Genomic DNA, 15,271 nt, shown 5'->3' on the forward strand with positions numbered 1-15,271 from the left:
CCTAGCAAACATGACAAACCATAACCTAAGCCCAACAGAAAAACATGAATTACTCTAGGCTTCGTTTTGGTGGCTAGTTAGCTGGTTGTCTTGATGGCTAGCTAGTGAAAGTGACAGCTGAGGTTGACTCTATATGAGCGCAGCCCAAATGTACTACTACAGTACACACACAACTTTTCTTGCCTGACAGACTACGACCAGGGGCGAAAATCTGATATCAACCTTGGAGGGGACAATTACATGACATTTTCTCAAGAGCAATTCCTGAGGGGGTCACCAAAAGTAGTGCTGTAACACATAGCCTACGTTGTAATATGTTAAATGTATATTGAGGAACCATAATTCCTACAACTGAATAATTGATAGGTACAGTAATTAACTGAAGGGTTGTCCCAACTTGTTCAAATGTTTAAATCATTATAATACTACCACTAATAATAGTTATAGCAGTGCTCCTTACCAGTCCAGAATGTATGCAGATATTCGTACTTACAACTAGCAATATCAAGAAAGGCCAGTAGGTAGCAATGGTACTGTACACTGTATGGGTGTAGTTTTCATAAATACAATGAACATGGTGTGATCACATCTAAAAGAATCTCCATTGAGAACCATCACAAAGTTAGTCTCCGTATTGAATTGACCTTTTAATTTAACTTTTTCTGATACATTTATATAGTCATTAAATATGTGCACCTGGCCTGAGTCTACTACAATATCTTTACAAGAACAAAAAGCTTAAAATAAGTACAGTTCTAAAAGCAAAATAACTACTTCAATGAAAAACCCAAATAAATCAAACAAAATATCCTTCAGTCAGTGTCTCAACTCTTCAAACAGCAGCTATGGACAAGTATGTCGCACAAAGTATGCAATTTTAAATAAAATAACATGAAATAAATCATTTGTAAGTGTACTGTCATGTACTAAAAACTACTCTCCTCTAGGCTGCTTAGTACCCGCTCATACTGCCCTAGCACAGCTCTAATAGCAGTATTCCGCACAGTCCACCTTGTTGGACATAGGGGTTTCCGGGTGGGCAGATGTGTTTCTTTGGACGTGACAATTGATTCAAACATGCTCTTAAACTTTCCTGACTGGCCATAGAGGACACCTAACTGATGGACCCAAGAAAGGGAATCCCGGATCAGTGGGGAGGCTGAGCAGCCAGCCTGTGTAATCAGATTTACACAGTGTGCTCCACAATGGACATAGAGGGCTAATGGCTGCTGCCTTCTCACAATTGCCTGTGCACCTGTGTATTTTCCTGCCATGTTTGAGGCACCATCGTAACTCTGCCCACATAAGCCAGACATGGGCAAATTGAGCCTCAACAACACTTCAGTTGCCACTTTCGCAATGCCCTCGCCTGTTGTCTCCGACACCCTGTATAGCCCAATAAACTCCTCGTGAGGGACAAGGTCATGGTCAACATAACGCAGATAGACATTCTCCTGTTCAGCACCAGAGACATCTTGAGGACCATCAACAATTAATGAAAATTGTACAATCGGAAGAGACCTAATCTCAGCTGCAATGCCTCGAATGATTGTATTGGCCATGATGTTCAGAATTTCATTCTGTGCTTTGGGGCCTCTTGAAACGTCAACACTCTGTTGGCAAGAGTTTGCGGTTCAAAAATTGTGGGTGTGGCTGATATGGTTTTGTGCCATCACTGAGGTAACTGGACAATGCTGTGCCACTGTCCCCTATACTGGTGCTGCTGGCAACAAGGGTGACACCTGGTCCTGCCGTGGCTGTGACACGTCCTCTGAAGTCTCTCTCCCTGGCTCTTTCCCTTTCACCACCCTCACTGACTCAGTCTGTCTCCTAGAAAATAAATAAGGTGTTTGCCATACTCCTAACTACCGGTACCCAAAACTACACAATTAATCACAACAGCAATACCATTGCCATAAACAAATCTTAGTTTAGTCATCAGTTTAAGTTGAGAGCGGGGGTATCCATGGCATTTTCCAATTATGTCCCTATTTTACAAGTAAAAAAAATTGAGAACCTTTCATAATGTTGCCAAACAAAGACTCAACAAACTTACCTGAGATTCCCTGTCTCTGCCAGTCTGTCCCTGCATATCTGTCCCCAGCTCTGCTGTCTGTGTGCCATCTGTTGCCTGCTCTGCCTAATGACATCATTGTGAAACATTTTCATTAGCATTTCACTTCTTTCTTATGAACATTTTATCAACTAGTCGTTGAGATATTAGGCTACTAGAGTTCTTACTTTGCGTTTTGGTGTACTGAAAAATACTCTGATGTCCGTCTTTTTAATTTTTTCTGACATTTTTCTACCTGGCTGGCTGGCCGGTCAAGCTGCACACACACACATTTACACAACATATGCTACAACCTTTTCTAATTTTAATATAGTTTGTTTCATATTGGCTGGCTTCCAACAATAGCTGAATTTGTAAAGCTAGCGAGCACCAATTCTGTTTCTGTGGTGTTTGCTATAATCTTTAAAAAAAAAAGGTGAAATAAAATAAATTTTAAAAAAGTTCACTAGCGACAACTTAGCTTTTGCAACGAGACCATTAAATATATTTAAGACAATGGTATAAGAGAGTGTAGTTCTGTTCAGTTTGGACTTCAGTTTATCGCTAACCTTATCACAGGGACTTTGAAGCACTACAGCTGCATGCTGATCTTGGAATAAACTGACGATAGCAAAGATTCCATCTTTGACGACGCCACATTAATGGAATAGGTACTAGCTAGCATGATGGTTAATGTTTGCTTTAGTTTGCACGCTAGCTCTGCAAATTCAGCTAGTGTGTGAACCCTGCCAACATAAAAATGTAAACATTGCTATGGCGCGATTGACTAGATAAACCTCACGTCAGTTACGTACATTGAGTGCCTTTCGGACAGTAGATACGAACCCTCTATTACCTTGCCAGCTAAAGAACTGGCAGTGGATCAAACCATTGTGAGGCAAAGGGCGGGGGAGGTCGCAATCTTTTGAAACTTAAAAAGGCGCTATTAAGTGTCTATAATCAGCACAACTGCTTTCATTGCGTATTATTAATATTATTGAAATTACATAGTTATGTTTACAGTGATAGATTGGGGGGGACAAATCATATTTTTCCCAGGATGGGGGGGTCGTGTCCCCCCCGTCCCCCCTGGGATTTCCGCCTATGACTACGACAACAGGGTTCTAAAGGGAGAATTATTAATAATGCAGCCAGATCTTGGATCAGTATTTGATCATGCATTCCTTATTGTCCATGCCGCCATTACCCTAGGCCTACTCTGATCCTCTTACAGCCCTGGCTTTACTACCCTGATCACCATACACATCCTCAATGGGACGGACACACACACAGAGCGAGAGAGAGAGACAAAGGGTGGGAGAAGAGGGTGAAGGAGAAGATGTATAAATAGTAGATTAAAGAACCTTTCAGATTTTTTTTTGCACATGTTAAACATTACTTCACATGTGGTTTTGGAACACTTCACATCTGATGATACAAAGTATTTCACATGAGATTTCACTGGTGATGCCGTGTAAACATTGAGTCATTAGGATGTCAACTGAACATCACAGTCTTTTCAATTTACATATTTGACACAAATGATTATATTGTGTATGTTTATACAGTATTTATTATTCAGCATATCAGATTTGAACTCACAACCTCTGGGTTCACAGAATTTGGATCTTGCTGCTATGCCACCATGTCTGTGTAAATAATTGATTTCACCTGTATTCCTACACTAAGCTTTTTTTAAATACCCTCAAGAAATACTAGTATATTTATCAATGTGATTCAGGAGTATCATTAAAACAGAATAATATGCACAACCAACATTAGACAACTATACAGAAAACACCAAAATTGCGGAGATTAATAAATGATTTCAATGGTTATATTTTTTGTATTTTTGTATTTTTTTTATTTCACCTTTATTTAACCAGGTAGGCTAGTTGAGAACAAGTTCTCAGTTACAACTGCGACATGGCCAAGATAAAGCAAAGCAGTGCGACACAAACAACAATACAGAGTTACACATGGAATAAACAAGAGTACAGTCAATAACACAATAGAAAAAAGAAAGTCTATATACAGTGTGTGCAAATGGCGTGAGGAGGTAGGCAATAAATAGTCCATAGTAGCGAGGTAATTACAATTTAGCAGATTAACACTGGAGTGATAGATGTGCAGATGATGATGTGCTAGTAGAAATACTGGTGTGCAAAAGAGCAGAAAAGTAAATTAAAAACAATATGGGGATGAGGTAGGTAGATTGGATGGGCTATTTACAGATGGGCTATGTACAGCTGCAGCGATCGGTTAGCTGCTCAGATAGCTGATGTTTAAAGTTAGTAAGGGAAATATAAGTCTCCAGCAATTTTTGCAATTCGTTCCAGTCATTGGCAGCAGAGAACTGGAAGGAAAGGCGGCCAAAGAGGTGTAGGCTTTGGTAGCGAGGGCCAGCCGACTAGAGCATACAGGTTGCAGTGGTGGGTGGCATATGGTGCTTTGGTGACAAAACGGATGGCAATGTGATAGACTGCATCCAGTTTGCTGAGTAGAGTGTTGGAGGTATTTTGTAAATGACATCGCCAAAGTCGAGGATCGGTAGGATAGTCAGTTTTACGAGAGTATGTTTGGTGGCGTGAGTAAAGGAGGAGGCTTTGTTGCGAAATAGGAAGCCGATTCTAGATTTTATTTTGGATTGGAGATGTTTAATATGAGTCTGGAAGGAGAATTTACAGTCTAGCCAGACACCTAGGTATTTGTAGTTGTCCACATATTCTAAGTCAGAACCTTCAGAGTAGTGATGCTAGTCAGGCGGGCGGGTGAGGGCAGCGAAAGGTTGAAAAGCATGCATTTAGTTTTACTAGTGTTCAAGAGAAGTTGGAGGCCACGGAAGGAGTGTTGTATGGCATTGAAGCTCGTTTGGAGGTTTGTTAACACAGTATCCAAAGAAGGGCCAGATGTAAACGGAATGGTGTCGTCTGCGTAGAGGTGGATCAGGGAATCACCAGCAGCAGGAGTGACATCTTTGATATATACAGAGAAAAGAGTCGGCCCGAGAATTGAACCCTGTGGTACCCCCATAGAGACTGCCAGAGGTCCGGACAACGGACCCTCTGATTTGACACACTGAACTCTGTCTGAGAAATAGTTGGTGAACCAGGCGAGGCAGTCATTTGAGAAACCAAGGCTGTTGAGTCTGCCGATAAGAATGTCGATGAAGACGGCTGCACAGTACTGTCTTTTATCGATGGCGGTTATGATATCATTTAGTACCTTGAGCGTGGCTGAGGTATATACGTGACCAGCTCGGAAACCGGATTGCACAGCAGAGAAGGTACGGTGGGATTCGAAATGGTCAGTGATCTGTTTATTAACTTGGCTTTCAAAGACTTTAGAAAGGCAGGGCAAGATGGATATAGGTCTATAACAGTTTGGGTCTAGACTGTCACCCCCTTTGAAGAGGGGGATGACCGCGGCAGCTTTCCAATCTTTAGGGATCTCGTACGACACGAAAGAGAGGTTAAAGAGACTGGTAATAGGGGTTGCAACAATTGCGGCGGATAATTTTAGAAAGAGAGGGTCCAGGTTGTACTACTCTTTCAGAACATCTGCTATCTGAATTTGGGTGAAGGAAAAGCTGGGGAGGCTTGGGCAAGTAGCTGCGGGGGGTGCGGAACTGTTGGCCGGGGTTGGGGAAGCCAGGAGGAAAGCATGGCCAGCCGTAGAGAAATGCTTATTGAAATTCTCGATTTTCGTGGATTTTTCGGTGGTGACAGTGTTACCTAGCCTCAGTGCAGTGGGCAGCTGGCAGGAGGTTCTCTTATTCTCCATGGACTTTACAATGTCCCAAAACCTTTTGGAGTTAGAGCTACAGGATGCATATTTCTGTTTGAAAAAGCTAGCCTTTGATTTCCTGACTGACTGCGTGTATTGGTTCCTGACTTCCCTGAACAGTTGCATTTTTTGAAAGGGGCATGCTTATTTAAGATGGTGAGGAAATTACTTTTAAAGAACGTCCAGGCATCCTCGACTGACGGGATGAGGTCAATATCCTTCCAAGATACCCGGGGCAGGTTGATTAGAAAGGCCTGCTCGCAGAAGTGTTTTAGGGTGCGTTTGACAGTGATGAGGGGTGGTCGTTTGACCGCGGACCCATAGCGGATGTAGGCAAAGAGACAGTGATCGCTGAGATCCTGATTGAAAACAGCAGAGGTGTATTTGCAGGTCAAGTTGGTCAGGATAATATCTATGAGGGTGCCCATGTTTATGGATTTAGGGTTGTACCTGGTGGGTTCGTTGATCATTTGTGTGAGATTGAGGGCATCTAGTTTAGATTGTAGGACTGCCGGGGTGTTAAGCATATCCCAGTTTAGGTCACCTAACAGAACGAACTCTGAAGATAGATGGGGAGGCAATCAATTCACATATGGTGTCCAGGGCACAGCTGGGAGCCGGGGGGGTGTATAACAGGTGGCAACAGTGAGAGACTTATTTCTGGAGAGGTTCTTTTTTTTTAATTAGAAGCTCGAACTGTTTGGGCATAGACCTGGAAAGTATGAAAGAACTTTGCAGGCTTACACTGCAGTAGATTGCAACTCCTCCCCCTTTGGCAATGATGAGAGAATAGTCAGATTAACTGATAAGTAAAATAGCAGTGCAGATAGCACTTATTTGCTAACTGCAAGGATGTATTTTAGGTGATCAATCTGTAGACTTCCGAGAATGCTACAGACTTTTTGGTACAGCAGAAAGATCAGCGTCCCCAAAATGTAGAGGTTGTGAGTTCAAATCCCTGGTGTAGTTCTATTGAAAAGTCAACACTAAGTGATCATGTTTGTTGACACCATTTTTGCTGAACAGCGCACCAATAACCTTAAAACCCCCAAACCATTCCATTCCAAACATGTGAAATGGGTGGTGGCAGGTAGCCTAGCAGTTAAGAGTGTTGGGCCAGTATTCAAAAGGTTGCTGGTTTGAATCTCAGAGTCAACTAGGTGAAATATCTGTCAATGTGCCCTTGAGCAAGGCACCTAACCCTAGTTCCTCTGGATAATCCACCTCTGGCCTGCTCGCCTCCCTACCTCTGAAGAAGTACAGTTCCTGCTCAGCCCAGTCAAAACTGTTCGCTGCTCTGGCACCCCAATGGTGGAACAAACTCCCTCACGACGCCAGGTCAGCGGAGTCAATCACCACCTTCCAGAGACACCTGAAACCCCACCTCTTTAAGGAATACCTAGGATAGGATAAAGTAATCCTTCTAACCCCCCCCCCCCCCCCCCCCTTAAAAGAGTTAGATGCACTATTGTAAAGTGGTTGTTCCACTGGATATCATAAGGTGAATGCACCAATTTGTAAGTCGCTCTGGATAAGAGCGTCTGCTAAATGACTTAAATGTAATGTAATGTAAATGATAAGAGCTTCTGCTAAATGACAAAAATTAAAATTTTCAGTTAAGCTGTTTTCACATTGAGAGACACAGAAAGAAACACGTGAGGTCAGTTGTTCACGTCAGACCATATGGTCACATGAATTGCAGATTCAGATGTGAAATTTGTTTTCACATACAGTGGCAAGAAAAAGTATGTGAACCCTTTGGAATTATCAGGATTTCTGCATAAATTGTCACAACAACAGACAAACACAGTCTGCTTAAACTAATAACACACAAACAATTATTTGTTTTCATGTCTTTATTGAACACTGTGTAAACATTCACATTGCAGGGTGTAAAAGGTATGTAAACCCTTGGGTTTAATAACTGATTGACCCTCCTTTGGCAGCAATAACCTCAACCAAACGTTTTCTGTAGTTGCGGATCAGACCTGCACAACGGTCAGGAGTTATTTTGGAACATTCATCTTTACCAAACTGTTTCAGTCCAGCAATATTCTTAGGATGTCTTTTGTGAACCACTCTCGAGGTCATGACACAGCATTTTAAATCGGGTTGAGGTCAGGACTCTGACTGGGCCACTCTAGAAGGCGTATTTTCTTCTGTTGAAGCCATTCTGTTGTTGATTTACTTCTGTGTTTTGGGTCGTTGTCATGTTGCATCACCCAACTTCTGTTGAGCTTCAATTGGTGGACAGATAATCTTACATTCTCCTGCAAAATGTCTTGATAAACTTGGGAATTCGTTTCTCTGTCGATGATAGCAAGCTGTCCAGGCCCTGAGGTAGCAAAGCAACCCCAAACCACGATGCTCCGTCCACCATACTTTACAGTTGGGATGAGGTTTTGATGTTGGTGTGCTGTGCCTTATTTTCTCCACACATAGTTTTGTGTTCCTTCCAAACAACTCAACTGTAGTTTCATCTGTCCACAGAATATTTTGCCAGTAGCGCTGTGGAATATCCTGGTGCTCTTTTGCGAACTTCAGACATGCAGCAATGTTTTTAGGACAGCAGTGGCTTCTTCCGTGCTGTCCTCCCATGAACTCCATTCTTGTTTGATGTTTTACATATCATAGACTCATCAACAGAGATGTTAGCGTGTTGCAGATATTTCTGTAAGTCTTTAGCTGACACTATGATTCTTCTTAACCTCTTTGAGCATTCTGCACTGTGCTCTTGCAGTCATCTTTGCAGGACGGCCACTCCTAGGGAGAGTAGCAACAGTGCTGACTCCATTTATAGACAATTTGTCTTACCATGGACTGATGAACATCAAGGCTTTTAGAGATACTTTTGTAACCCTTTCCAGCTTTATGCAAGTCAACAATTCTTAATCTTAGGTCTTCTGAGATCATTTTTGTTTGAGGCATGGTTCACATCAGGCAATGCTTCTTGTGAATATGTCACGCCCTGGCCTTAGTATTCTTTGTTTTCTTTATTATTTTAGTTAGGTCAGGGTGTGACATGGGGAATGTTTGTGTTTTGTTGGTTTTGGGTAATTGTCTATGTAAAACGTTAGTAGCCTGTATGTTTGTGCACAACGTTTGTAGCTTCACGGTCGTTTTGTTATTTTGTTAGTTTGTAAAGTGTTCTTGTGTCGTGTTCATCTTCGTTGTATAATAAAAGAAGATGGCTTATTTTCCAACTGCTGCATTTTGGTCCGTTAATCCGCCACACGATCGTGACAGAATTACCCAACTTCGGACCAAGCAGCGGAAAACAAAGCAACAGCAGCAATGTCAAGACTCCTGGACGTGGGAGGAAATTCTAGACGGGAGAGGACCCTGGTCACAGCCAGGGGAATATCACTGCCCCAAGGCAGAGATGGAGGCAGCACGGCGACACGGGAGGAAGCCCAAGAGACAGCACAAAAACATTTTTGGAGGGGGGCACTTGGAGCAGTCGGCGAAGTTGAGGGGTGAGTCTGAGTGGGTCGAGGAGTTATTGGACAGATTGGAGGAGAGTGAACGAAGGGGAGATCATGAGACATTCGAAGAGTTGTTGACGAAATTGGAGGAGAGTGAAGAGAGAGAGCTGTTGGTTTGGCAGAGTATGCAATGCATTCTCCCTGAGGAGCGTATTAGCTGTCCGATGCCACCTGTGTCAGTTCCTCGTACTCAGCCTGAAACTTGTGTTAAAATTCCGGAACATTTGATGCTGGCTATACACACCAGGTCTCCAGTACACCTTCACAACCCGGTGTGTCCTGTTCCTACTTTTTGCACTCATCCTGAGATGCATGTCCCCAGCCCTGTACCACTAGTTCCGGCACCAAGCACTAGGTCTAAGGTGCGTCCCCAGAGCCCTTTACGCACTGTTCCTGCTCCCCGCACTAGCTTTGAGGTGCGTGTTTCCAGCCCATTACCACCAGTGCCTACACCACGCATCAAGCTTCCTGGGTGTCTCCAGAGCCCTGTTCTTCCTCCACGTACTAGCCCTGTGGTGCGTGTCTCCAGCACATTACCACCAGTGCCTACACCACGCACCAAGCCCTCTGTGTGTCTCCAGAGTCCTGTACGCACTGTTCCTTCTCCCCGCACTAGTCCTGAGATGCGTGTCCCTAGCCCGGTACCACCAGTTCCGGCACCACGCACTAGGCCTAATGTGCGTCTCCAGGGTCCAGTATGCCCTGTTCCTTCTCCCCGCACTAGCCCTGAGATGCGTGTTCCCAGCCCGATACCACCAGTGCCGGCACCACGCACTAGGCCTAATGTGCGTCTCCAGGGTCCAGTATGCCCTGTTCCTTCTCCCCGCACTAGCCCTGAGATGCGTGTCCCCAGCCCGGTGCCACCAGTCCCGGCACCACGCACCAGGCCTACAGTGCGCCTCAGCCGGCAGGAGTCTGCCGTCTGCACAGCGATGACTGAACTGCCCGTCTCCCCAGCGCCATCTGAGCCATCCGTCTCCCCAGCGCCATCTGAGCCATCCGTCTCCCCAGCGCCATCTGAGCCATCCGTCTCCCCAGCGCCATCTGAGCCATCCGTCTGCAATGAGCAGCCAGATCCGTCAGCTAGCCATGAGCAGCCAGATCCGTCAGCTAGCCATAAGCAGCCAGATCCGTCAGCCAGCCATGAGCAGCCAGATCCGTCAGCCAGCCATGAGCAGCCAGATCCGTCAGCCAGCCATGAGCAGCCAGATCCGTCAGCCAGCCATGAGCAGCCAGATCCGTCAGCCAGCCATGAGCAGCCAGATCCGTCAGCCAGCCATGAGCAGCCAGATCCGTCAGCCAGCCATGAGCAGCCAGATCCGTCAGCTAGCCATGAGCAGCCAGATCCGTCAGCTAGCCATGAGCAGCCAGATCCGTCAGCTAGCCATGAGCAGCCAGATCCGTCAGCTAGCCATGAGCAGCCAGATCCGTCAGCTAGCCATGAGCAGCCAGATCCGTCAGCTAGCCATGAGCAGCCAGATCCGTCAGCCAGCCATCGGCCGTCCCTCAGTCCGGAGCTGCAGTCCCTCAGTCCGGAGCTGCAGTCCCTCAGTCCGGAGCTGCCGTTCCTCAGTCCGGAGCTGCCCCTTATCCTGGTGCTGCCCCTTATCCTGGGGCTGTCCCTTACCCTGGTACTGCCCCTTAGTTCGGAACTGCCCCTTACCCTGGTACTGCCCCTTACCCTGGTACTGCCCCTTAGTCCGGAGCTGCCCCTTAGTCCGGAACTGCCCCTTAATGCAATGGGGTTAATGTGGAGAGGGGTCATTTTGAGGAAGCTAAGGAGGTGGTTAGGGACTGTGGTGACGTGGGGACCACGACCAGAGCCGGAGCCGCCACCGTGGATGGAAGCCCACCCAGACCCTCCCCTAGACTGTGTAATGGTGCGCCCGGAGTTCGCACCTTAAGGGGGGGGTTATGTCACGCCCTGGCCTTAGTATTCTTTGTTTTCTTTATTATTTTAGTTAGGTCAGGGTGTGACATGGGGAATGTTTGTGTTTTGTTGGTTTTGGGTAATTGTCTATGTAAAACGTTAGTAGCCTGTATGTTTGTGCACAACGTTTGTAGCTTCACGGTCGTTTTGTTATTTTGTTAGTTTGTAAAGTGTTCTTGTGTCGTGTTCATCTTCGTTGTATAATAAAAGAAGATGGCTTATTTTCCAACTGCTGCATTTTGGTCCGTTAATCCGCCACACGATCGTGACAGAATAGCAAACTTACATTTTGTGAGTGTTTTTTATAGGGCAAGGCAGCTCTAACCAACATCTCCAATCTCGTCTCATTGATTGGACTCCAGGTTAGCTGACTCCTGACTCCACTTAACAAAGGGTTCACATACTTTTTCTTGCCTCTGCATGTAGTTTCATGTTGCTTTAACATGTTGACACGTTATCACGGCCAGGTCGTGATATCTTGGCCAGGTCGTGATACCTTGGCCAGGTCGCAGTTGCAAATGAGAACTTGCTCTCAACTAGCCTACCTGGTTAAATAAAGGTGAAAATAAATAAAAATATTTTTTTAAATCACATTAACTTCACCTAAGATCACGTGATCACGTGAAATTCATGTTTTTTTTCATAACGGGGGATGTAAAGGGTAGAAGTGGTTCAACAAGTTCGCAGGAGGGAGATATAGAGAGTGAGAGAAACCTCCCAAATGGTAAGTATCTTGTTCAAGTGACCAAATAAATAGAACATAAATAATTAAAATCCTTGTACTGTTTGTGTTTAGGCCCTCCAGCCAAAGTATATTCCATTCAACTGCTACAGGGACGTGGATGTGTTTCCAAAGTTTTGCCTCTACTTCAGGCGAGCCTCCCACCCACCCACACTCTCCTGGCTTGCATGTCTATTACTAATGCATCAGCAGATGAACTTCAGCCCACGGAACCCAGGGAACCCACAAACCCACCAGGGTTCTATTTAAAGAACCCTGCCTATTGATTCCAACAAGTTCCATTTCTATGGAAACGCAGGCCAATAAAATATCATTTGGAGAGAGAGAGAGAGAGAGAGAGAGAGAGAGAGAGAGAGAGAGAGAGAGAGAGAGAGAGAGAGAGAGAGAGATTAATAAATTAGCCAAACAAATATGCCTCAGTAATATATTGCGATGGGATCAATGGGGTATTGAGCCGGTTCTGTTCGGTTCACACCCGGTTGGCAGGTGGGCGTTGGATGAAATGAATAGAAGGAAAGGGGATACCTAGTCAGTTGCACAACTGAATGCATAAAGGGAATGAATTATGAGGGGGAAGAGGACCAAATGATTAGGGTGAGGAACATGGGCTACTAACAGCTTACTACACAACATACACTTAGTATTACTTTCTTAGCTACAGTATAGATATCTCCCTGGCATATTACATCATTTATGCAGCAGCATACAATACATTTTTGGACTCCTTCATGGGCAAATTTTGTGATCAAACTTTGTCTTCAAAGTCTGCCATTCTCTGGATTTATGGTGAATTCAAGACAACTGTGAACTCCAAAAAAAATGGAATCCTGATGTCATCAGTGATCTTCAGGTTGTAGCTCGAGAAAGGGGCCAGAGTTCCCGATTTACAATTCCGAGTTGGATGAAAGTTCAAAACGTATTTTCCCAGTTGTAGCTCGTTTTCCCCGAGTTCCCAGTTGCCTTGAACTCACTAAAATCAGATTTTGCAGTTCCGAGTTAACAGTTGTTTTGAGTGCGGCCAAGTCATGCTTCATTGACAACATGGCCAATGTTGAATGTTTATCATTTTAAACTAGGAAAAGAAACCCTTAATCTTAGATTTGCGACCGTATAGCTAATCCACTGAATAGCAAGCTGATGATTGCTTTGCAATGCTTGCAGCCAGCCACTGATTCCTTCCAAACCACTCATTGTGGAATTTGCGATTTTCAACGTATTGTGTAATGTTTATGTCTAATGGCCGATGAGCACCAATACGTTTTATCTTTAATTTCTCTTCATTATTTCTCTTCATATTACAAGGATTTAAAAGGATTTGCCAGTAGATTGTCGACTTGATTCATGATGATGACTGCTAGCTAAGATTTTGAAAGTAAGATGTTGACATCAGTCCAATCAAAGTACTGTAGATATAACGTGATTTGACATCATTTTATCTGTGGCCAATGACCTTGAGCCTTCTTGGATGGGAACTTCTAATGTAACTCTATGGCAGCACCCAAGCGGCTTGAATTTTCAAGCTCTACCCTTAGACTTGGCAGTGATGTAGTGTCCCCATGAGTGATAGAACACTGAGCCAATCATGGCGCAACGCTCCGTATTTTTTGCTGGCTTACCCCACCACCACAGAAAGCACTGAGCTAGGCTGAAACACCTGCATTTTGGAGCTGCCTTACTCTAAAATGAGACCATGTTTGTACATGGCTTTATTAACTCAATGATATATATTTTTCTTTTACATTGTTTGCATAACATGCAAAACAGGCAAGCATTTTTTTTTTTTGCAAAAAAAAATGTTTGCTCTGCTCCACCTGCCCTGAATGACGGGTCGCCACTGGGTCATTGTCATGCGAAAGACATCTAGAACCAGGATACCAGAGAGAGAGGGCAGGGGTCCTAAATGAATTGGCAGAATGTTCATTAAACATAGACCTACAATTGTAGCTCATGCCGCAACTCTGTATTAACGAGATATGAGTATGGTAACATTGCACAGCTGAAGTTAATGTAACATTTGACCATAAGAGCCCTGCCTGCCTGTATTTCCTGACAGTCTAGACTAGAGCCCCAGCAGAGCAGTAATGAACATCTATTGTTGATTTCTGCCTCCTCCAGGGTTTTAGATAACATCAGCCAGACCCAGTCTAGTACCATTCAATCCCTATCTAACTCCCATTCACTTTCCCCTGCCTTGTTTGGTCTGGGTAGAAGTTGCCCATTAAGTACAGATCTAGGACCTGCTACCCTCTTCAAATTCTTACTTACTTACTGCTTGTGGTTTACTGTGTGGCTTACTTTTTTAACGCGGAAGGTGTTCAAAGTGTCGTCGTGGTGCGGGAATGTTCTCCATTGGCAGGTAATCTGTTTTACTATGGAAACGGGATCTTCAAAGAGGCTGCCCCCCCCCCCCCCCTCTCCAACCACGTCCACAAAGCCCACGATGCATTCTCAATTACAGGCTACAAACGTCTCGAACAAACACCTTACTGTATGTGCTCACCAAGAGCCTGGGGAGAGCATTTCAGAGATCAGTCATCCCTCTCTCTACCACTCTCCACCACTCTCTCTCTCTCCCTCCCTGTCTCTCATCCTCTCTTTCTCTCTCTTTCTTTCTCCCCAGTGCTCAAATGCATAGGCTACTCATTAATGCTCAAACACACGCACACACATTAACACACACACACACTCTCTTTCTCTCACCCGAACAACCCCACACACAAAGTCAGTCTCTCACCAGTTTTTCCCGTGCGTGCCTCTATGTACTGAGGGTCCTGTAAAAGTAGGCTAAGTAGCAGTGTGTGAAGAACGAGGAGCATCATGTCTCCCTTCTCTTCTCCATCAGCCTCCACCAGCTCAGCGGGGGACTCTCATTTACTTTATGGAATATTACTTTCTCTCCTTCCCCTCCGTTTCCATGGCAGCTGCTATAAAAAGATTATCTTCCTGACGTTGTTGTTTGGTTTTTAATTCCCAGGAAGAAACACCCTTATTGATTTTAATTTGTCTGATGTTTGGAGCATTAGGGGGAGATTAACATAGCATTCCTGTACTTGCTTCAGACTAAATATACTCATTTACAGTAATCCATGCGTTATCACCCAGGCCATGCTTACAGCCCATCACAAACTCAATACTTTCTGTCCTCATCACACCAAGTCAATCAGCCCCGCCAATGGTTTTCTCTGTCAGCCCTGGTATTCTAACCAGCAACCCTCCGGTTACTGGATGGTCTCCCTAACCTCGAGACTGTTACGTTGTGAAGTGAGGAGACATGT

The 15,271-nt window shown here is 44.6% G+C and overlaps 1 protein-coding gene across 6 annotated transcripts in view; it reads left to right on the plus strand.

Annotated features, from left to right (window-relative positions):
• Positions 1–15,271, plus strand: part of LOC129816739 (interleukin-1 receptor accessory protein-like 1-B) — a 347,946-nt gene that overhangs the window by 321,431 nt on the left and 11,244 nt on the right. The window lies entirely within an intron of this gene.

This window comes from Salvelinus fontinalis, chromosome 19 (assembly GCF_029448725.1).
Source record: "Salvelinus fontinalis isolate EN_2023a chromosome 19, ASM2944872v1, whole genome shotgun sequence".
Lineage (NCBI taxonomy): Eukaryota > Metazoa > Chordata > Actinopteri > Salmoniformes > Salmonidae > Salvelinus > Salvelinus fontinalis.